Below are 23541 nucleotides of genomic sequence, written 5' to 3' on the forward strand. Positions count from 1 at the left end.
GAGAACTTGGTAGCGTGCAGTCAAGCCTGACGAGAGGTGTCCACGCCAAGCATAAGGCCCCGGGCCGAGGTGTCGACATGATACACTGCCGCCTCCAGCATATCCTGCGCCAGGACCCTGGCATCTGACAATCCCACTTTAAAATCCTCTAGTTTATTAGCGGGAATGAATTCCTCAAACTCTGACAGACCTTTCCACATTTTCATATTCGCCCCCGCTAATACCAGTTCCACGTTAGCTTGAAGTAACTGCAGGGCTGAATTAGCGAAAATCTTCCTCCCCAAAAAGTCCAGAAGCTTGTCCTCTTTGGCCAGAACCTGCGTTGCTGCTGTAGAAGACGACGAAGCGGGCCTAGATTGTAATGTAGCAGCAGCCACCACCGTGGAGGAAGGGGGCGGACACAACGCTAAGACCACTTCTGAAGAATGGAGCCTATAACTAGCGTCAATCTTTTTATTTACAAACAGTCCAGAGTGTGGTTTCTCCCAGACTTTACGGACCTTGGCTAAAACATCCTTTTGCAAGAACAAGCCGGTGCGCTCCAAAGGAGACAAGGTGAACGCCCCCGAAAGCACCCCTTCCTGCGGAACAAGTGCCTCGGGTACTGGAACATCCAAAAGACACATAATGTCCAGCACCCGGTCATGAAAGGCTCTAACAGAGCGGGGCTGGTCCTCGCTGTCCTGATCCCCCTGTGCGTCGTCCGACACATCCGGATCAGGCTGCGCAACATCTGGCACTGCTGGAGATTTGTCAACTGGAGACAAAGGAGGCAAGGGAGGGAGGGCCGGTGGAGGGCCGACCGGTAGAGGCGGAGCTGGCGGAATCACTGGTGCCACAACTGGGACCGACGGCGCAGGAGGGCATATCTCCCTAAACAAGCCTCGAAAATACTCCTTCATGGGGTCGGAGCGCATTAGCTTTTGAAATTTGCCCAAAAAAAGCGTCCTCCGCCGACGATTTAGGGGCGACTGGAGGAGGCCTCTCATGAGCGGAGTAACTCCATGGACATAAGGGAGAGGAATGCCAAGAGGGCCCTTCTCCACTGTTATCAACATAGATCAAGGGCGCAGATGCCGCAGGAAGCGAGACATTGTGCGGTAGGGGCATCCGAGCGTTCCATTCAAAAACTGGACGAAAGGGATGTGCACAAGGAAAACGATGTTCACCTAAAATGCCACTCCCCACACCTAGCGCCGATGGCGTAGATGTAAGGGAGGTATCCAAAATGGCTGCCGTAGTCTTGGCTGGAGTAACTGCCATTTTGTCAGCACCTGAGGAGAACTGCGACACGTGTGAAAATGAGGCAGGGGTCTCCACAGATGGGTCAGGGGTCTTCATCTTAGCCTTGACACAAGGAACCTCTGCTGAGCCGTTACTGCGGGGCCTGGAATGTTTTTGGGACATGCTATCAGCCAGAATAGCCTTCAACGGAAGGACCTCAACAACGCCGTTAACAGAGGAATTCCGGTCACAGACCTCACTCCGTGCCCCCTCAACAGAACTGGCGTCACTGGTTAAGTGAAGAGTACACCTCACCAACAAGACCTTAACAGGCCTCTCAGAACTGTCGGTCACCTTAGCTTCCAAACGAGGGACCTTGGACCCCAGCCCAGTAAAAGCCCCTTCACGAAGGGCCTCAAACCTTAGTTCGGTACAGAAAGCCTCCACAGAGGCCTCAGGGCGAACCCCGGTGTCTTTATGGAAAACTCCAGTCAAAGAGACCTCGAAGCAAGCTCCGGTACCCACTGCCTCAGTAGAACTGGGCCCACAAACAGCCCCCACAGAAGTGGCCTTGGATTGTAATTCGGTGTCAATAGGCCCCTTACGAGGCCCTCGGAGAAAACTCCGATACACTTTTTAGGCCTAGAAGGCACCTCAGGGCAGGGCCCGGTAACAGAGCTTTTGATGCTCCTCTGAGACCGAGAAGACCCCAGGAAGGAGTCCCCCGGCCAGGGTGCCCTAAAAAGTAAAGAACTCACGGGGCGTTTCTTCTTCTCGTCGATTAAAGTTTGAAAGTGCGTAGGGGGAGTGCACTGAAACACCTCATCCCACCGCTCTAAACGACGTTGAAGCGCCCGGACCGAAAGGGAATCACAGTAAAAACACGAGTCCCACCGGTGGTCCGGACCCAAACACTCTAAACAAATAGGATGGGGGTCTGCCCTAGCGAAGCGTCGCTGACAGGAAGAACAAATAGGAAAGTCTAACTGAAATGACATAGAAGGACTGCCACACGACCACTAAACCGGAGCAGGAGAGGAGGACACTGGAAGGAAAACATTTTTCCAAAGATGCAAGTGCGTCCAGTCCCGATCGAGCGGAGAAAAGGACTGATGGCCGATTCGCTGAGCGGAACTAAGGAGGGCGGGGTTACGGCTGCGTGCGGTACCCTGCGTAATCGTCCCCGCTTTATCCGTGGTGTCATAGATATGACTGCGTTTTTCTCAGTGTGAGTGCTGTGCATTATCTAGAGAGATATTTCGGAGGATCTCCTTCTCCAGGATTAGTGCTCTGTGGTCCTCAGGGGAACCAAAGCTACGTAAAGCCTCCTATAGCCGATTGGCCTCTCTCTCTCTGCGCCCTCTGTTTTCCAGAGCTGGGCTTTCTATTTTGCCACAGTCCATGAAATCTCCCGCCCCCCCTTAGCACAGATTTGTACCCTTTCCATAATGTCCCTGCACTGTCAACCAACCCGGTGTTAAGAGTGAAGTATTCTTCGGTTTTGGTGGTCGTGCCTGCAATACAGTCGGGGAAGCCAAGGTAGTAGCTATTAAGTCACCAGTGGGGTGTCTGCATCATTCTGTTGCTCCTGACCTCCATGAGGAGTGGGGGCTGGTCCGAGATCCTCTAGCGAGAAACCGTGCCAACACTACCTCATGTACTTCCTGTCTAGGGAGGCGTAAATAATCTATTCAGGACAGAGGCGTAGACCACAGGGTGGAATGAGAAGCCCTTTTCATGTCGATGCATGTCAGTCCAAACATCGCTTAGACCCAGTGCTTTCGTGATGGTCAACAGTTTAGTGGATATAAAAGGATTCCTACACCAAAGGTGTGTGTGGTCCATGGTCACGTCCATTACCTAACGAAATAACCCCTAAGCACCCAGAAGTCAGCGTGATGGTTAGAGAGCAGGGCCTGTAGGCCATCTAGGAATTCCATGGAGAGGAGCGGGGTAGCATAGGCAGCTATCAGACTAAGATCAGACTAACAGTGGCACCCCATAATTTGCCTCTCACTAGTAGATATCTGCCCCTTGGATCCTGGTGTACTGACAATAGCATGAGCAGTAATAGTTTATATACAAAGATGAGAACCCCCCTAGCTCCCATGGAGAGCTCTGTATGCATTGCCGTTTTGTAGTGTGACCTACGAAAAAAAATGCATTCAGAGCCTACTAGGTGCATCTCGGTGAGGAGAACAATATTGGGGGAATATTGGTTGAGGAGTTGTAGGACCAACCTCCGCTTAATACTAAAGCGCAGCCCATTAACTAAGCACGCCAGGAGCTTGAGCAGTCTCTCAGTGCCTGTAGTTCCCATACCTATTGATTTGGAGGGCAGCATGCTTAGCGTTGGTGTGGCTGACAAAGATGTTGAGGGCAGTCGGATCTATGCTATGTATGTGATATTGAGCGAGTGTCATATGAATTCCAAACTATGAAAACAAACACTTCCTTATCCCCCACTAACTATGCGGCACCACAACATGAAGTAAGTACCTGTCACCCAAACATGCCACTTAACAGTGTTGTCAACAATCAAAAATATCTATAAAGTGGTTAGTTGTCAGTGGTCGTCATAGTCCTGTTGGGCCCAGTAGTATGTTGGAGGCCCATGGAATCATAAAACTATTTGTCACCCCATATATTTAGTAAGGGTTATGCCCAAAAGACCTCGCAAGTCCACCAGGCCTTCAGCCAACTGCTCTGGTATCCGGCTCCTCCAACGAGGGGCGACTATCCGTAGGCCACACCGACAATGAGTAATCATATGATGGAGGATTATTCCGTCCACGGTCCTTTGTATTTGGCCCTGTGTCAACGTGCAGTTCGAACCATGTCCATGCTTCACGGGGGTCACTAAAAAACAGGGTGGTACTGTTGAATAATAAAGTTACTCACCGTAGTGACTACCTTACTCCTAGTCCAAAGTCCCCTTTCCTCCATACTTGTGGGACATTTCGTCCTTTGGGACAGAACCGGAGCACTTTTTGTAAAAAAACATCAAAAAATTGAAAAGGTTTGTCCTTCTATTTTTCCGCAGGGTACCGCACTTGCCCGTAACCCCGCCCTCCTGAGCTCCACCCTGCGCATCGCTCTTCAGTCCTTTTTATCGCCAGGTCTACGACCATTTAAGCAATAAAAGAGCATACTTTTTAGAGGGGACGGCAGGCGGGCGTATGGTGGAAAGGGGTCTATGGACTAGGAGTAAGGTAGTCACTATGGTGAGTAACTTTATTATACTCCTACGTCCCGTCCCCTTTCCTCCATACTTGTGGGAGTTTCCCAAGCATGCAACACAGTTAGCTCGGGTGGATGGAAAAGTGATAGGAAGAAATATATGCAGTACCCTTCGGGACACCACACACAACTAAGACTACAAGTGACAGTACAAATTCACCTTTGGTACAAGCCTGTACTACATAGTTAAAGTGGTAGCAGTGGCTGAGCAGCCAGACTTATTTCAAGAGTAAGTGAGCAGTATCAAATAGTTACACAAAGGACAGCAATTACTATGATTCAGGCAAACACTGACTCAAGGTTTTCAAGTAAAAGAATATATATTTATTTCACTCTTCGGTTGTATAACATTACACTATCATAAGCAGTTTAAAAATCACACTCTTAATACACCACACAGCTCCCAATAAGTTCCGGACAAGTTAAGCTCACAAAATGAAGTGGGAGCAAAATGGCACTCTAGCATCTATTAAAAGGCAGAGAAAGACAATGTTAATAGAATAGAACCACGCCAACAGATAAGTACTCAGGGCAATTGAGCAAGAGGAACTACAGTGATAGAATCAGGTAGAAAAGGCTTAGGGCCAAAGTCAATGGGTCAAAAGTCTTTTGCTCAAGATCACACAGTTCAGGGTAGTAGTACAGTTCAGGTAGTTCGCGGTAAAGTTTGTGCCACGGATTCCGGACGAGGTTGGTTGGCAGAAAAGTTAGTTCAAAGAGAAGAGAGGGACAAGCCCTCGATTTTGAGAAAGATTTCAAACACTTTCACCACGGCTGAACGAAATGAACAACCGGATTTGCACAGTACCTTAAACGGAGAGGAAGGTGCAGCTGAGGCGGACGTTCCTGGTTGTTCCTAAAGGCTCACCGTTCCGGAAGCGACTGTCGGACTGACAAGAAGAAGGAAGACTGGAGGGTCCTGCACTACCCAGGGAAGAAACCAGCAGCAGATCAAAGCAACAAATAAAAGGTGCGCTCCTTAAAACCCAAGCAGGGTCTGACCTTCCTGGCTATCCAGCCCATTGATATGATACGATATGATATTTTATTTGTATTGCGCTCGTACACAAGTGTTTCAGAGCGCAACTAGGCAAGGGAGGGGAACAAGGGAGAACACAGCACAACATAAAAACGATCTTACTAGGCCCAGTGACATTGAGAACGCGCAAGTGCATGGGAAAGGGAAAAGGGAAAAAGTGCATGGAAGGGGGGAGAGTGGAAAGTGCAGAAGCTGAGGAGCGCAGATAAATGAAATAAATAGAAAATTGAGGCAAAATGTGGTAGTGCAGCCAGTACGTGGCAAGTGCTGTGTTTAAGGCTGCCGACTGGGTAAGTCTGAATAAGTGCAGAAAAGAAGAAAAATGGGGGGGGGGCTGTATGGGTACAGGTACAGTCCCCAGTGCAAGGGGTGGCCAGGAGGCAGTGCAGGAAGGTGGGCAGGGTGGTTAGCGATGGTTTCCCAAGGAACATACTTCTGGAAGGCAACAGCAGCCGCTTTGCCACGTATAAAATGGGCATGGATGCCCTTCGGATGTTGAAGGCCCTGAATGGGATAGACTTCAGAAATACAGGAGGCAATCTTTCGGGAGATAGTTGCCTTTGAAGCAGGTTTCCCTTTCGGATCTCCGAAATGTGATAAAGAGTTGCGAGGAACCCTCGAGGTCAGTCGTTCTGATGAGGTAAAACTTCAGGGCTCGCATGACATTTAGGTTGTGTAAGACTCTCTCTGCATTTGAGGCCAGGTTCGGAAAAAAGACAGGTAATGAGATCGATTGATTCAAATGAAAATCAGTAACCACTTTGGGCAGGAAAGAAGGGTGAGTGCGGAGCACAACCTTATCCTTATGGAAGGTGAGGGACGGGTGTTCCACAGATAGAGCTTGGAGCTCGCTTACTCGCCTCGCCAATGTCACTGCGATCAAAAAGGCGACCTTCCAAGAAAGGTATTGGAGGTCAGTATTGGCCATGGGTTCAAATGGTTCATGGCATAAGGCGGTGAGTACCACATTCAAATCCCATTTAGGATGAGAATTGCGTACCGGTGGAAAAAGATGCAATAGACCCGCAAAATGCCTTCTGATGACTGGATTAGTCAAAGAGAAGGAGCAGCTGTCAGTGGACAGATAGGCGACAATAGCCGACAAGTCCTGCAAGACAAGACATGGATGCCCGAGACTGTGAGAGGAGATATGAACGAAAGAACGGTATCAATCGTAGCGTGCATAGGGTCGAGCTGTTTAGCTAGACAAGTGATTGTGGTTACTAGACAACCACATAAACATTGCTAACGCTACATTCTAGTTCTCACTTGTTCTCTGGAACCTTTCATTGTGCAGTCACAAAGCATTCAACAGACGGAATACTCCCTCATTATTTCTGCAGTCTAAAAGTGCCACACTGTTAAGTCATAAGGCTACCCCCAGCCTGTACATTGCACCAAGATACTTAAGGACTGAATTTTCAAAATAGATTATTGTTGTGTTCTTCAGAGACAATAAGGAAGTTCTATTAATACAAATTGGACCATTCCTCCACACAGTACAATAATAGAAACATAGCTGCAGCAATTCCCCCACCTGCACCTTTTCTCACCGAACCAGGCCACCTCCCAGTGAGATGGGACAGATGGATACGCATGTTTGAAAACTACATCATAGCCATTGGAGGCCACAGATATAGTGCAACCAGAAGAAAGGCACTGCTTCTCCACAATTTGGGTCCTGAGGGGCGCATTGTTTTTGATGGTCTCACACCAGGCACAGAAGAAGGGGCAGGTGATGTCGATGAATACCTTGTAGCCATCAAGAAGATCGAAGAGCATTTTGAACCCAAGAAAAATGTGATGTTCGAGAGACACAGATACATTCAACGCGCCCAGGACAGCTCTTAATCCGTGGAATCATATGTAGCATCTTTAAGGACCTTAAGCCACACGTGACTTTGGTGATTTGACGGATTCCCGTTAGTAAGATGCACCAATAGCCTCAGATTCCAAGAAAAGCTACTTGCAAAAGACGTGACTTTGGAACAAGCCATAGAACTTACCCGCAGTATAGAACAAACTTCTCAATATATGAGGGAAATGAAAATAGACAAACAAGTTGCACAAGGTGTTGCACAAGGTGTGTGTGCAATGGCACCAAGGAAAAAGTCTACGTCCAGAAGAGATTGGTGGAATCAAAGGTGTTCCAGGTGCGCAGTACCAAGCACTCAACCAACACCCCCACATGCCCAGCAAGATTTGCGGACGGTTTCAAATGCAAACGTAAAGGACATTTCGCCAATATGTGTAAAGAATGTTCAATAAATTTAGTGGACCAGAGAGAACAGAACAGTCAAATGCCTAGTCAGCCTGTTGCCAGAACATTAGACGGTCCGCCTTTCCAAGAAGGAAATACAAGACGTATTTTTCACATCTATGCTGTTTTGGGCGAGTACAAAGGAACTGTTGACGACTTTTTAGTTGAGGGATGTCACAAAGATGAAAGTAGATTCAGCTTGCCCTTGGACCATAATTTCAGAAGACACATTCAAAAATGTTCTTGGCAAGGATCCAGGAATTCCAGTTCCTGCCAAAGTTCAACCTTGCGGATACGGAGAATCCACCATTATACTTATCTGTGAATTTGAAGGCCATGTGTCATATAAGCAAAGGGAGTGCACGGCAGAGATATTAGTGGCAAAAAAAGGAGGCATCACTTTTAGGCTGGGACGAACAAAGGAAACTGGGGGCTAGCATTCAGGCGAGTGCTCGAAATCCTATAACAATTGCAGAAGTAGATGATAAATGGACAAAGGAATTTCCGGACGTCTTCACTTCAAAGTTAGGAAAATTAGCCAATTTTGAACATGATAGGGAAAGCGCAACCTGTTGTGCACAAAGTGAGACCAGTTCCCCTGAAATTGCGACAGCAGCTTCGAGAAGAACTTGATGACTTAACCCAAAAAGGTGTTATTGAGCGCATTGAGAGTACTGAGTGGCTTTCCCAGGTGGTACTTGTCACCAAGAGCAATGGAAATTTAAGACTGTGTGTAGACCTCAGAGATCTCAATAAAAATATACATAGAGAGACACCCCTTACCTGTCATAGCTGAGACATTAGCAACTTTGGAGGAGCCTAGCTGGTTCTCAGTGATTGACATATCGGCTGCTTACCATCAGGTGCCCCTATCCAAGAACTGTCAGCATGTCATAGCCTTTGTCACCCCTGAAGGAACTTTGAAGTATTTACGTATGCCTTTTGGCTTGGCATCCGCTGCCTCAGTTTTTCAAAGAGTTATGGAGGAAGTACTAAGGGAGCGAGCATGATTGTATGTTGAGACTCGTGTTACAGAGACTGAGAGAGTCTGGCCTCACTGTACAGAGAAAGAAATGTAAAATTGGTGTCAGGGAGGTTGAATACCTTGGGCACAAAGTATCTGGTCGAGGAGTGTCACCCAAGGCCAGTCTGGTTGAGAACATTTGTAGAGTGCCAGCACCTATTGACAAGGATCAACTTAAATCATTTATGGGGATGGCTGACTTCTACCACAAATTTGTTGATACATTTGCCACCATCTCTGCACCTTTAAGAAATTTACTGAAGAAAGGCATACATTTCAAATGATTCCAAGATTGCCAAGTAGCCTTCACAGCCATAAAAGAAGGGATCTCCAAAGCTACTTCATTAGGTGGTTTTGTAAGTGGGAGGAAGACAATGCTTATGGTGGATGCCAGTTTGTCAGGCTTGGGTGCCTCATTGTGTCAAACAGATTCAGGAAAAGAATTACATGTAATAGCATTTGCCTCCAGACCATTGAGGGGAGCTGAGAGGAATTACTCAGTGATAGAAAGAGAGGCTTTGGCAGTATTTTGGGCCATTCTACATTTTGCATTTTTTCTTTGGGGACAATAATTCCATGTTAAGTCTGACCACAAGCCTTTGGTGCAACTTTTAAGTAGCAATGATTGGGCTAAAGGTTCCCCGTTCTAGATGGATGGTAGGGTTTCAGGGGTATAATTTCAAGATGAGCTATATTCCTGGTAGAGATAACGTGGTAGCTGACTGTTATCCAGGCTTCCCGTAGAAGTGTGGAAGAATCAACTGGAATAGTCAAGGAGGAGGAGGACATGACCATTTCAGATGTTGCAGGGTGTGCTGTAAACAGAGATGAATGGCTGGAATCAGACAAAGAAGACACGATTGTGTCTAAAGTAAAGGAATGGACAAAAGGGGGATGGCCCAACAAAGAAGTGTTGGACAGGAGTTTTGATCGCTATTATGAGATCAAATTGGAATCAAGTTTGTCAGAAGATGGTGTTAAATTAAGGAGGGGCTCCAAGATTGTTCCTCCTTTGAGTATTAGACCTCGTTTAGTTGACTTAGCTCACATGCCATGTAGGCATGAGTGGCACCAAAAGATTACTGAGACAATCTTTTTGGTGGCCCGGTATGGACAGTGAAGTTGAGAAGAGAGTTTGAGTGTGCAAGGAGTGTGTGCAAGCAGATAAAGGTAAGGTGGTCAGGGAGGTTCCCCTTAGTCATGTTCTAGTTCCCAGAGAACCATGGAAAAAACTTGCTGTGGACATAATGGGTCCCATACAAGGACTAGGTGATGGGTTTACATTTTTGGCGGTGTTAGTAGACTATCACTCCAAATGGCTGGAATGGAGGGCTTTAAGAGAAGCCATTACGAATGAAATGATTGCATTCTTTGAAGATATTATTTTTAGAGAAGGATTTCCCACTGAGATTGTCAACGACAATTGGGTGCAATTCTGCTCAGACGAAATGAGGGAGTTCCTAGGCCGCTTTGGTATTAAACATTTATGCAGTGCATTACATCACCAAAGGGAAAAATGGTTTAGTGGAGAGAGCTAACAGGTTTATTAAAGGAGGAATACAGTTAGCGCTTTGTTCTGGTCTAGAGTGGACCGAGGTGTTAAAGGAAATTGTTTGGAGCTACCGCACAACACCCCATTCCATCACTAAGATCTCACCTTTTGTGTCTTGGAAGGGCTGCCAACCAGCCACAAAATTGTGACCAGGATGGTTGGAAGTGCTTGAAAGTGATGAAATTAATTGCTGACGCCCAAGATGAATATAGACAAAGATTTGATTCCACTTTTAAAGAAGTGGAGTAGGGGGGCGTGGCTAAGCAGCCATGTGAAGGGACATGGCTCTGCTGTCGCTCCTAATGATCCTGTCAACATCCGGAGAAAACCGCGTGAATAGAAGCAAGAAAGGCCTAAGATTTGGAGCATAGGCGTGGGAAACCCTGAGGCATGCCCTGTGAAGAAGCCATGCTGATTGCTGCAGAAACCAGGAAGATCGCAGCCCGAGAACATCCCGAGGCGAACATAGGAAAAGAAGATGGCCGCCCTCCGTCGGCCACAGAGAACAAAGGATTTCAGAGTAGCCGCGATGGATGACTGGCAATAAAAGGAGGAAACAGAGTTCGGCGGCGACCGGGGACACTGAGTCAAACATACGCGCTGACTGGAGCCCAGCGTTGATACGACTTGCGCCGGGCTCCGGCTCTTAATACAGGCGCGCGGTGTCTACCCGGGTGCGACCGAAGCAGGGAGCAGAAATGTTTAATAGCTGCCGGGAGCCTGGAAAAATACCAACGCTCGGTCGCCGAGCACTGGAACAGACTACACGCGAGCCGACTGCAGTGCAGCTGATCCGCGCTCCAGGTACATTACTATTAAAATAATATTTTTTTTAAAAAGGATACAAGTATCCCAGCCTCTCCTCTCGTGAGGCAGTACGTGTGGCTGCCAGCTGGGAATACCAGTGCTACAAACTAGCAGAGCGCACAGGACGCAAGCGGGGTGCCTAGACTGGGAGGCAGCAGATGTGGAAACGCGTGCAGAGCTGGCGGAAAGAGACATTGTTACCTTGGAAGATCAGTGGCGAACGAGCAGCGCTATACGAGTGCCAACAAGGTCAGCAAGACACATTTTCTGTTTACAGTGGAGTGTGGAGGACACTATTTAAAAAGCTGCCTTGTTACTGCATCAGACAGATTAGGTGCTCCATACAACAAAGAGCTGCACTAGGGCTTGGAGGGCAGTGGGAGCCTGCACTTCTTTTTTGCTGAGAGACATGTGCCCAGTAAATCAACCTCATACTGTTGCCCCTAAGAGTACATGAGACCTATACAACGCAGCTGGACCCATACTGGCATGCTGCTTTGCAAACACAAGAATTGGTGATTACTGGTACTGTAGTACCTGGAGTGAATAACAAGTCACCCTATCCTGGACAGTTGCTGGAGGAAGGCCTAATAAGAAGAAAGGCGGCAGTCACTGTGGTGAATACGTAACACCAAGCATCACATAAGACCACAATAGTCGGAGAAGGTAAGTGGGAGGACACGACCCACTCGACATATGACACAGCACACGCCATCACAGAACGCAGCCCTCTGAGAACGATGCTCCCGGACCCGAATTGATCTGGTGGCGTTACAGGAATACTGGGGTACAGCACCAGCACAATACGTAGGAGCTGAAATTGGAAACGCAGGCAGGGTTGCATGATGTCTGCGAAAGGACTCAGGGCCAAGAGCAAGCAACCCACAATGGAGGCCTTTGCAAAGACACAACGGACCCCTACTGCTCCAACACAGAGCACAGCAACAGCTTCTGCGGACAGTACCCCTGAAGGAGAAAACCACCTGGTCCTAGCAGCTATAACAGAGCTGAGGGCCTCATGGGGAACGGCAATGGCGGACCTACGGACGGCCTTGGAGAACAAAATAGATGCAGTGGGCATTGAACAGGATGTCAGAGCGCTGGCTGAGAGAACAAGTGGTCTAGAGAGTGCGGTCAAAACCAACACAGACACCAGCACAAATAATGCGAAGGAGATCCACATACTCAAGCAACAGGTGGCCAATCTCGAGAACCGAGCGGAGGAAGCGGAAGGAAGGGCGAGACGAAACAACATCCGTGTGGTCGGCCTGCCGGAGGGAGAAGAAGGTCAGGACTCCACGGACAATGTGGAGAATATGATTCTGCAAGAGATAGGGGCAGACAAGCTCTCACAAGGGTTTACTGTCGAACGAGCACATCGGGCCCTGAGGAGGAAACCACGGCCTGGGGCCCCTCCTCGAGCGATAATTGCTAAGATCCTGAACTATAAAGACAGAGAGAAGATCCTGAGGTACTTTCGTAAAGGTGGAACGATAGAAAGGGCATTTACCAACATCACGGCGTATCCTGATTATACCATGTTGGTAAAGAGACAGCGATATAGCTATGTGGCGGTCAAGAGGAGACTGCGCACGGCTGGGATCAAGTATATGCTTTTGTAACATGCAAAGCTGAAGGTCTTGCATAAAAGTAGAGCGTTCTTCTTCGACACCCCCAAGGAAGGGGCGACATGGTTGGATTTGCAGGGCTGCCCGGAACGAGATGAGGATCAAGATCAGGAGGGATGTGACAAGTGAGAGGGAGGTATCATGTATGCTGAGAGGGTAAATCGGGGAGGGGAGTCCTAGTGATGGACCGTGGAACATTGAATTGTATTTTTGCATTACTGGACTCACCTACCCTGTTGGACTGGAATATAGAGAACACAATGCACAAGTAAAATGAGTGGCGGTAGACGCAGTGGAATATTCAGGAGCAGCAGGTCGGAGGCAACCTACCCCCAGGAATCAGTAGTAAAATAGCCACTAGGGCGACTTTACCCTGCTGAGCCGCGAGTACGGGCTAGAGCCAGAAAGGGCTAGATGCGTGGGTGTCTGAGATCAAGGTATGGAGCTGAGCAACAATTGGGGAGGGTGTTGTTGGGACAGGGAAGGGAGGTGGGTGGGTGGGTTTGGGTGGATAGGGAGGTGGGTGTGTTTTTAGTTGGGGGGAAGTTTAAATTGGGAAACAAGCCAATATAGATGGGGAATACAATTGGAGTTGGACTGCATGGGTGGGAGGGAGGGGTGGGACTCTGCCAAGTCATGGGGGATATCAAAATAATTACTTGGAATGTCAGGGGGCTCAATAGCTATTTAAAGAGGAATAAGGTCATGCTATACCTGCGTAGACAGAAGATAGACATAGCCTTGTTGCAAGAGACGCACCTGACGCGGGATAAGATGGAGACGATAGGGAAGAAATGGAAGGGGACTATGGTGGGCTCAGCATATTCGGCTTATGCCAGGGGAGTGATAATATGGGTGGCGCCGCATGTGCCGTTTCAGCTGTTACAGACAATAGTTGAGACGGATGGGAGGATGGTCATAATGAGGGGATTAGTGGAAAATAGGGAGATAAGTATTGTAAACACGTATGCCCCGAACCAAAACACGGCGGCATATTTTAGAACCCTGTGTAACAACCTCAGCACATGTGTGGGGAGCGCAGTGATTTGGGGAGGAGATTTTAACTGTATACTGAACCCTAAGGTAGATAGATCAGACGGGAAATTGGAAAGACCTGCCCCAGCCGCTAAAACGTTGCAGACATTGCTGAATGACTTTGGGCTCGAAGATGTGTGGAGGTCGTGGCACTCCCAGGAGAGGCAATACTCGCATTATTCTACCCCGCAGCAATTGCACACGAGGTTGGACTATGTTTTTGTCACACAAGATATAGTGACGGAGGTCACGCAGGCGGAATACAAAGCGAGGGTCCTCTCGGACCATTCACCTTTGATCCTCGGAAGGCAGTATCGACCCCTGAGGGTGAGGATTCCGACATGGCGCCTCAGAGCAGAGGTGCTGAAAGACCCAGTTTTCAGAGAAGATATGAGGGAAGAGATTATTAACTACTTTGAGATTAATACTGGCAGTGTAGACTCAGCGGGCACGTTGTGGGAAGCCTTTAAAGTTGTGATGAGAGGGGTAGCTATAGCAAAGTCTAAAGGACTGCAAGGAGGGATCCTAGCTGACCTATAGTAAGCGGAGGGAGAATTGGAAAGAGTATTGAAAGGAGAAAACGTTACCAAGGAAAGCACTGAATTGATACACGGTCTACAGCAGAAATGTGTTGGATACTGGGAAAGGCTGTGTAACCTAAACTATAAAAAATATATAAAAAGACAGCATGCGGGAGGGGATAAACCAGGACGGATTTTGGCATGGCTATACAAGAGTGAAACCCCCAGACCCACGATTAGAACAATAACAAGGGAAGATGGAAGTGTAGTTGATACCCAGGAGGGAGTTAACCAATAATTTGTGGACTATTATAGGTTATTATATGAGGATGATGGGGTGAGCAATCACACGAAGATAGTAGAAACATTGGAGGACATAGAATTGCCGCACATCAGTGCAGAGGAAAGAGAGAAGCTAGATGCACCGATTACTTTGGAAGAAGTGGTGAGGCAGTCACCCACCTGCAAGACTGCGGGGGCTGATGGACTCCCAAGCGAATTCTATAAAACATTTAGGGGAGAAGTGCTCACCCCGCTTTTGGAAATGTTGAATGAGGCATATGATCTGGGCAGACTGCCAGAGTCACTTAGAGAAGCGGTTATAATACCGCTGCCCAAACCCAACAAACCCGGGCATAGCTGTGGTTCATACAGACCCCTATCAATGTTGAATCAAGACAGCAAAATACTGACTGCTGTTCTGGCAAATAGGCTGAGGAGAGTTATTGGCAAATTAATACATCGAGATCAGACGGGCTATGTGCCGAATAGGAACATATCCAATAATCTTAGATGATTCCATCGAGTTATTGAGCATGGGAATGGGAACGAAAGTGAAATGGCAATTGTATCATTGGACGCAATAAAGGCCTTTGATTCGGTCAAGTGGCCATGGCTGTTGGCGGCCTTGGCTGGCTCTGGCTTGGGGCCTGGGTATCTGCAGTGGGCGAAAATGCTATACAGTGAACCGCTGGCGAGAGTCAAAACAGGAGCAGTGATATCTGAAAGATGGCAACTCCGTCGGGATGTCCATGGTCCCCCATGCTTTATATATTGACCTTGGAACGCTTAGCGATATACTTGAGGCAACAATATGACACGATAGGCATTGCTGTGGGAAAGGAACGACATCTAGTTTCATTATATGCGGATGACATGTTGTATTTGCGATACCCGGAGGAAAACCTCCAATATATTTTGGAAGTGATGGGAAGATACGCAGGGCTGTCTGGCATAGCGGTGAACCCTCAGAAATCTAGTATGTTCCCATTGGGTGGCTATAAGGGCAATCCCATTGACACAGTTACCGGTGTTACAGATACCATGGGAGGTTAGCACATTTCGCTACTTAGGGATAGATATATACCACACGGTAGAAGAGGAGCATAAGGGCAATACAGAGGTAGTCATTAAGAAAATCGAAAACTGTTTGAGGTTTTGGGTCAAACTGCCTTTAGCAATGATGTGACGTGGGGCGATGTTAAAGATGGTGGTCCTGCCTAGGCTCCTGCACTGCTTTGGGAATATACCGTACTTGATACCTAAGAAGTTCTTCATTAGATTGGATAGTATGTGTAGAGACTTCCTTTGGCATGGCACACAAAATAGTGGCCCTCTGGAAGTTGCAGAATTTCTATGAGAAAGGGGGTATAAAACTGCCTAATTACGAAGTTTACTATGTGGCAAGACAGCTGCAATATGTGGCCAAATGGCTCGCACAGGAGACAACCCCCGAGTCCAGGCTGTTTCGACAAGATTGTACCCATTATATTTAAAAGAGGTTATGTGACTGCCCAAGGCAGAAATGGAGGGCGCCCTAGGATGATGGTACTCGGATGGAAGATGTGGCGTTGGACATGTCAAATGACGCAGAATCCAACCCCGTGTTCCCCGCAGGTGCCATTAGTGGCACTGGCGGGTGAAGAAAAGCAACTCAGGATGATAATCAGAAACCACTGGGAACCTGTTGGGATGGCAACGATGGGGGATATTTGGCAAGAGGGGGCTATAATAGATTTTGAGGTGTTGGGGGAGGAAACTGGGTTACACACAGGCCAGTACATTACGTACCACAGAATAGTACGGAGAATTAAGAAGACATGGCCTGAAGTGGTACTGGAGGGAGAACCGGATGTTACCATAGACACGATATATGATATAGCTGAGGTGGGGGGGACATGAGAGATCCAGAAAATACGAGATGATGTCTAGGCTGGGGAAGGAAGTAGTACAATTGAGACAAGACTGGGAGGCGGAGGTGGGGGCCCCGATGGATGATGGGATGTGGGAACGAGCCCAAGGGTATCATAAGAAGGTGTCGAGAAATGCAAGATTGAAATAGATTCAACTGTATATCACGCATAGGGCGTATATGACACCCCAGTGAATAGCCAGGTTTAAAAATGTAGAACGGAAAGCATGCCCCAAATGTGATGAAGAGAATGCTGGCATGGTGCACATGTTTTGGTCATGTCCGGTTATCGAGCGCTTTTGGAGCTAGGTGGCACACAAGCTAGCAGAGAGAGGCATTAAGATTGCGGTTGATACAGTGTAGGCCTGCTTGTTGGGGGGGTTCCCTAGAGCACCAAAACTTAAACATGTGGGCAAACTAAAAGACCCGGCATACGCGCTTGCAAAGAGGAGAATTGCTATGGGATAAAAGACATGCCACAGACCACGGCTGGAGGTATGGTGGAAAGATTTGCAGAAATGGGCTGAGGCAGAAACCATGGTATGGCAAGAATCGAGCAGTACAGGGGGGGAGGAAGAGACAGAGACCCTGATGGCCTGGAAATTGTTAATAGCAGAGTTATTTGGATCAAGGCAAGACCCAACGGAACCCATAGAAGGAGATACCCTAACACAAGGTGCAGGAGCAGAAGGTGAATAGAAGTAGGCTTGTATGGGGGGTGGGATAAGGGTAGCAGTGGACATAATAAAGCGATGTATAATTGAAATGTCAAGTATGCACTGCAAGTTTGGTTTGTATTGTTTGTTTGAATAAAATAATAAAAACGGTTTAAAAAAAAAAGAAGTGGAGTACAAAGTAGGGGATTTGGTATTAAATAAGAAACCCCGTTTTGGGTTTAAATGTTTGGAAAGTAGGTTCCTAGGACCAAAAAAGATTGCTGCAATACGTGGAAGTGTGGTGATACTTGAGGGTGGTGAGGTGTGGTCGAAAGCAAAATTAGTTAAGAGCTTGAAAATTCTTGGTAATGAAGAGATGGGGGTGGACAAAGAGGATGCTGAAGTGAATGAAGATTTGAGTGTGGAGTTACCGCAACCTAGTAAAGAGGGTGTTGAAAGTCAAGACACCAGTATAGAGACATCCACATCAAAAAGGAGGATAAGGAAAACACCCAAACACCTCAAAGATTTCTATCTTGAATAATGCTGTTAATGTTCATTGTATATAAGGAGGGATATGTGTTATGTTTTGCATACATGATATTCGTGTTATGTTTATATCTCTTCAAGATGTTTCCATTATGAGGTGTTTACATTCTATGTTACGTTTTGTGTTGACATGCCAGTCCGAGCTCTAGAGTGTTGGAGCTCAGACAGTTGGGGATAGTATTTCTCCCTGCAGCTGTGCCTGCTGCCTGCTCCCTTAGATTTAAATAAATCCCCTCTTATCTTTATACCGGTGTCCTCATCATTTAACACTTTGCCACACTTAAATCATGTGCTAGTATGCCCATGCAGTATTGAGAGACATTCAGAGCTATTACAGGGCATCTCCATCTACACTAACATTTATTTGTATGTAACTCTCGCCTCACCCACAAATGCCTTCACGAACTTTGCACTCCATACCTGACACACAGAATCACCAAGCTCACTGCCACAAGACCCTTAAGAGCGCGCTATGCCAATACGATTGTCACGCCCACGACGCGTAAGGTGCGCGCTGGTGGCTCCAGCTTCCCCACCCAGGCAGCCATGCACTGGAACGCGCTCCCACCCCATTTAAGATTGATCGAGTCACACCAAGCTTTTCGCAAAGCCATCAAAACCAGGCTCTTTGTTTAATTTGCCTCTCGCCCCACTATGAATATGCAAATGTCAGTTCCTGCATCTGTGTTTGTTCCGTGCAACTATGAGACCTTCGGTCACCTGTCTGTTTCTTTTTTCTTTCTTTCTTTCTGCCTGAGCGGCGTTCGCGCCTTGTTTAATTTAATTTAGTCACGTTGCCTGCCTCATTTAACCCAGGCGGCGACGCGTAAAATGCTTTTCCCTCAGGAGAGGGTTTGTTTATAGTTAGGCGGCGGCCTCCCCGGAGCCTGTGCGCTCTTCCCCTCAGGTTGGTTTGTGACGCGCGCGGTCTGTGAAAGAAGCTTAGCTTCTTACCAACGTGCGTCACGGTAATGAATACAGTTTTGCTAATGTTCTTTTCACACGTGTCGCGTGTGTTTATTTATATAAGCTGCTTGCATATGGTATAAAGCACTCACAGGCTAGGCCTGTTATTGGTTCAAATCATCCTGTTAAAGTGGTATAGTGAAAGCCCTCCTTTTTGTGTAATCCTTATTGGTGAATTTCTTTTGTCTAAAGCCTGCTCGGCTATCTCCACTCCTGTCACCCTGTTAGGGTGTATTTGAATGAATAGCCTGCTCGGCTGCCTCCAGTTTCTGACACCCTGATAGGGTGTATGCAGATATTTATTGGCCTGCTCAGCTAATTTGGCGCAATTGCACGCAGCCTGCTCGGCTTTAGTGGTTGGAAGTTCACACTTCTGTGGGGGCAAAATATGGATAAGACTGGCATGGGAAAGAATATGGTCCCAGCTTCAGCGGATGCCAGTACGCATTTGCGGCCTTCAAAGAAAACCGATAATGGGGTAGACCAGTCGAGTCAACAGCCGTCTGTGGCACAAGCTATCCAGTCTTCCCTGGAATCAGCCTTGTCTGGTCTTAATGATACGCTAGCTTCAGCGTTTAATAGACTGATCAACCTCATCACTGATTTTCACCCCTCTCAGGGTGCTGGACCCTCTGTCGAGCCTCAGCCCCCTAAAAAATGTACTATGAAAACTAAACACATTTCAGGACAACTCAGTCCTTGCCCTGTCACGTCCCCCGAGTCTTCCCCTAGCAGAGCTCAGAAGCGCAGGCGAGATGAGTCCCAGAAACCCCTCTCCTCGACCCCTTGGCCATTGTACGCGCAACTCCCTGCAGCAGTATCCCCTATACCTATTTATACCTCAGATACCTCTGAGGATTCAGATTCGCCCCCTAAGTGGCGTAAGAGGAAGGTGGCTCCTGTCCCTGCACAGAAAGGTCCTGTGCTAGATTTTAATGGTGTTCCATTTTTTGACCCAGCTCTCATATTGCACCCTAGATCGGCAGAGTGGCAACCCTCTCAGGAGATTTCCTCTTTCCTTGAATATTGGATCAGACGCCCACTGCCTAAGGGGTACAGGAGTAAATCGAGGTCCGAATACCCTAGGCCAGTCCTGCAGGACATGGTGGCTTGTACTCCCGAAATAGATCAGCCTATGGCGGTTTTTCTGGCTCAGAAGGGTAAAGACCCCAGAAAAGGGGCTGACAAGGCCTGGCGTAGCTGCCAGGATAAGCTGTTAGATGTTTTGGGTCCTGTAACGCAGATATTTGAGATGGCTGAGGAGGCTGCGTCCTCCAATTCCCCTGTTGATGTGAATGTTTTAAGGGGTTGGATCCAGAGGACTGTCTGCCTGCTCGGCAATGCGAACGCCTCAATATCCAAAGAGAGGCGCAAGTCTTTGCTTATGAGCGTAGATTTGAAATTGGCTGATATGTCAGAAAGGGAAGCTGGGCCTTCCGCTCAAAGAAACTTGTTTGGGGATAGTTTTCCGAAAGACCTTTCAGCGTATGTGCATACTTTTACAGCTTTGGATAAAGCTCAGGCCAACATTAAAAAGGTTTTTACGCATAAGGTTTTCCCCAAGGCCGGAAGAGGTAGAGCCCGCTCTTCCGGCCGGTTCTCCCAGGCCCATTCACGCCCCGTCAGTTTGCCTCACGAGGCGCACATAATTCCTCCTCTGCTCGGGGAGCGCACAACCAATTTTTCCTCAGCAAAATGTTGGTTAGAGAGGACGTGGAGGAAGAGGTACCAGGAGGTCCAGAGGAGCATCAGGTACTTTCTCGTGTGTTAAGAGTTTTTTCCCACAGAGGTCTAGGGGGCAGACTGGCCACGTTTCTCCCACAGTGGGAGTCCCTCACATCGGACCCCTGTGTGTTACAGACAGTCCAAGGTTATCGCATAGAGTTTTATTCCCCTCCGTGCCAGTTATCAGCTCCCCATCCGTTGGTTTTGGACGAGGTAAAACAGTCTCTATTAGATGTGGAGGTCAAGGACCTCATCTCCAAGGGAGCGGTAGTCCCGGCCTCTTACAGGGCATCTCAGTTTCTGAGTACCATTTTTCTAGTTCCGAAACCGGATCAGGGGTTTCGCCCAGTGATAAACCTAAAAGCCCTCAATTCCTTTGTAGTTTACCACCACTTCAAGATGCAAGATTGTCTTTAATAGAATCTAAACCCCCATCTCATGCTAGTGTGGGGGATTAGGTATTGTCCCAGTTTTTAAAGGCTACTCCTTTTTTCAAAAAACAGTGTAGAGAGACTCCAACAGCAGAACTGAATAGACCTGGAGACTGCACTGTCTGCTTCACCATCTCGACACCACTCCGCGCATAATAGTATACCCACACTGAGGCTCTCTCGCAATGTGCCTCTATTAACCTGAATGATGTAGTGGTATGCCCACACAGTATTGAGACACCCACAGAATGTTCCCACTGCACCCCTATCCACACTTATAGCTAACAGAAATTGTTTTATCTTGGGCACATCATCTTAAATCCACATTACGGCAACATGGTAGTGCATACCTTAATTGACCACTTGAAGAACTACATGCGTAATAAAAGTCAAACGAAACTTGCCCCCTCTATTAGCTTTACATTAATGTTCGCGTGTACAGACCAACATTTGTAGTCAGAATTTAAGATAAACTAAACGTGCAAAGGCATGTGTTCTAAACTCTGAACCGGCTACACGCTGGTTTCCATTTGATGAAGCTTAAAATACAGAATGAGAATTATTAAGCAGCGCCCACTCACTTCTTAGGCCATGACCTTTGCATGATTTTTAAGAAACCGCTCATCCCACCTTTTTCATCTCACATTAAGCTTCTTTCATTTTTACACGTTTACTCTCTTTCTATATAATACAAACATACATTTCTTGTGCATTTAATTCAACTTGTTTATATGCTTTGATAACTGTTATCCATAGCTCTCAACCATTTCTGTTGCAAAGGCGGGTGAAATCACCCGATTTTGTTTTTGGCGGGTGAGACGCCCATTGGAATTAATGGGCGTGCAGGAGGCTTGGCGGGTGAGTCAGCCCTTTACAGGGCGGGTGACACCCGCCAAAAGCGTGTGAGTTGAGAGCTATGTGTTATCTCTTGTGCTAAGAGTTTGTGCTGTGAAATACGGTTATAAAATAACATACATTTTTCAGACCACATAAATTGAGCGCAAGGAGTAGGCCTAAGCCTACCTATGTTTGAAATAAAAATTACAACACCGTTTTACACTTCGCTCCACCTCACTACAACGGTACGTCATAGCTCTCAACTTACACGGCTTTTGGCGAGCGTCACCTGCCTTTTAAACAGCTGACTCACCCGCCAAGCCTCCAGCACGCCCATTCGTTTCACTAGGCCTCACACCGGCAAAAAAAACCCTTGCGACACAAATGGTTGAGAACTATGGTGCGTACAAAATACTTAAATTCAATACTTTAAATGGTTTTCACGTCAAAGTTGCAAAGAAAGATCAACATGGCTCCCAACCTTTTGTGTACCCTAGGCGGGTGAAAACACTCGATTTTCTTTTGGCGGGTGAGAGCCCATAAAAGTAAATGGGCGGGTGGGTCAGCTGCTTGCAAGGTGGGTGACACACGCCAAAAGCGGGAGAGCTCAGAGATCAAGGAGAACCTTCCCCTTGAAGAATTCTTTTGAGGGATGAAGTAAAAACTCTTTGAAATCTTAGAAGACAAAGTCGGAAATAAAGTCATTGAATTAGAGGGTGAGTTTGTGAAAACGCTATAAACTTAAAGTGACTAATTACACACGTTTAGTGACTTGAGGTCTAAACATAATTTCTGAAGTACTTAACCTGTTCTGTCACAGACGACTGCTTCCCATGAACTCTGTCTGTGTGTGCCAACTGAAGGTGGATTTGAACTTCGCTACATAACATTCCAAGTCTTCTCGCCTCACGAGCGCTGGTCGTCTCGACAACAAAAGGCGCCTTCTAAGTAACTCACAAGAAGTGTAATTGACGTTCGAGCATTGCGAAGTAGCACATCTCAGAGAACATATATAGAGGATGAGGCTGCTGTATGCTTTTAATAATTTTACCTCAAATTTTCCACATCTTCAAGTATCTTTCGTAACACTTTTAATAATATTATTAGGGGTGCTAAGATTTTACAAGCGCAAGTGTGGTCCAAACGAACGTATTAAATACTTTTCTGGGAGGATTTACAAAATAATAGTTTTTTGACTGTCGAGCCAGTATATGACCAACCCTACCATTCAAAGATGGCCGCCCTGTGTGTAAATGACAGTCACTGATGTACATGGTTTGAAAATCTCAGCTGAAAGCAGTTTAAACCCTGCTTGTAATCTAGTAGTTCCACAGCAAAAAATGTAAAACTGATGTATACAGGGAGGATTTCAAATAGGGTGTCTACACCAGAAATTCTCATTGTAATGAAACTTAAGCACTGAAAGCTCAAATAGTTTGCTGTTTGCATTGATAATGGTTAATCCCCCCTCACTAATTTTGTAATGTCCTACATCTATGATCATTGTTTGTTTGTTTAGAGGATGAGTCCTCTGTTTGTTGCTGTTGATTAGTGGGCTGCGACCCACGTGTGGAGGGGGCGGGGCTACCGCCCAGTGGTCAGTTTGAGTTTGAATAAATCAGAGTTCAGATGTGCACACCTGTCTCTGTGCCTAATTGCCTTATTATTTGCTTAATTGCATTGCTGGCCATATTGACTTGTGGCGCGCTCCAAGCGTAGCCCACCCGAAACATAACATTGGTGACGAGGTCTATCGTATGCAGCATCGGGGCCATAGCTCTCAACCATTTGTGTTGCAAAGGCGGGTGAAATCACCCGATTTTGTTTTTGGCGGGTGAGACGCCCATTGGAATGAA

The 23541-nt window shown here is 47.2% G+C and overlaps 1 protein-coding gene across 1 annotated transcript in view; it reads right to left on the bottom strand.

The window, feature by feature from the left end:
* Nucleotides 1-22553, bottom strand: part of LOC138513680 (V-type proton ATPase 116 kDa subunit a 4-like) — a 4716919-nt gene extending 4694366 nt beyond the window's left edge. The window contains exon 1 of the mRNA XM_069628745.1: nucleotides 22492-22553. The gene's annotated coding sequence lies outside the window, so the exon portion shown is untranslated. The remainder of the gene's footprint in view (nucleotides 1-22491) is intronic.
* Between the last annotated feature and the right edge of the window lie 988 nt (nucleotides 22554-23541).

Source organism: Ambystoma mexicanum, chromosome 12 (assembly GCF_040938575.1).
Source record: "Ambystoma mexicanum isolate Mex_15411 chromosome 12, UKY_AmexF1_1, whole genome shotgun sequence".
Taxonomy (NCBI): domain Eukaryota; kingdom Metazoa; phylum Chordata; class Amphibia; order Caudata; family Ambystomatidae; genus Ambystoma; species Ambystoma mexicanum.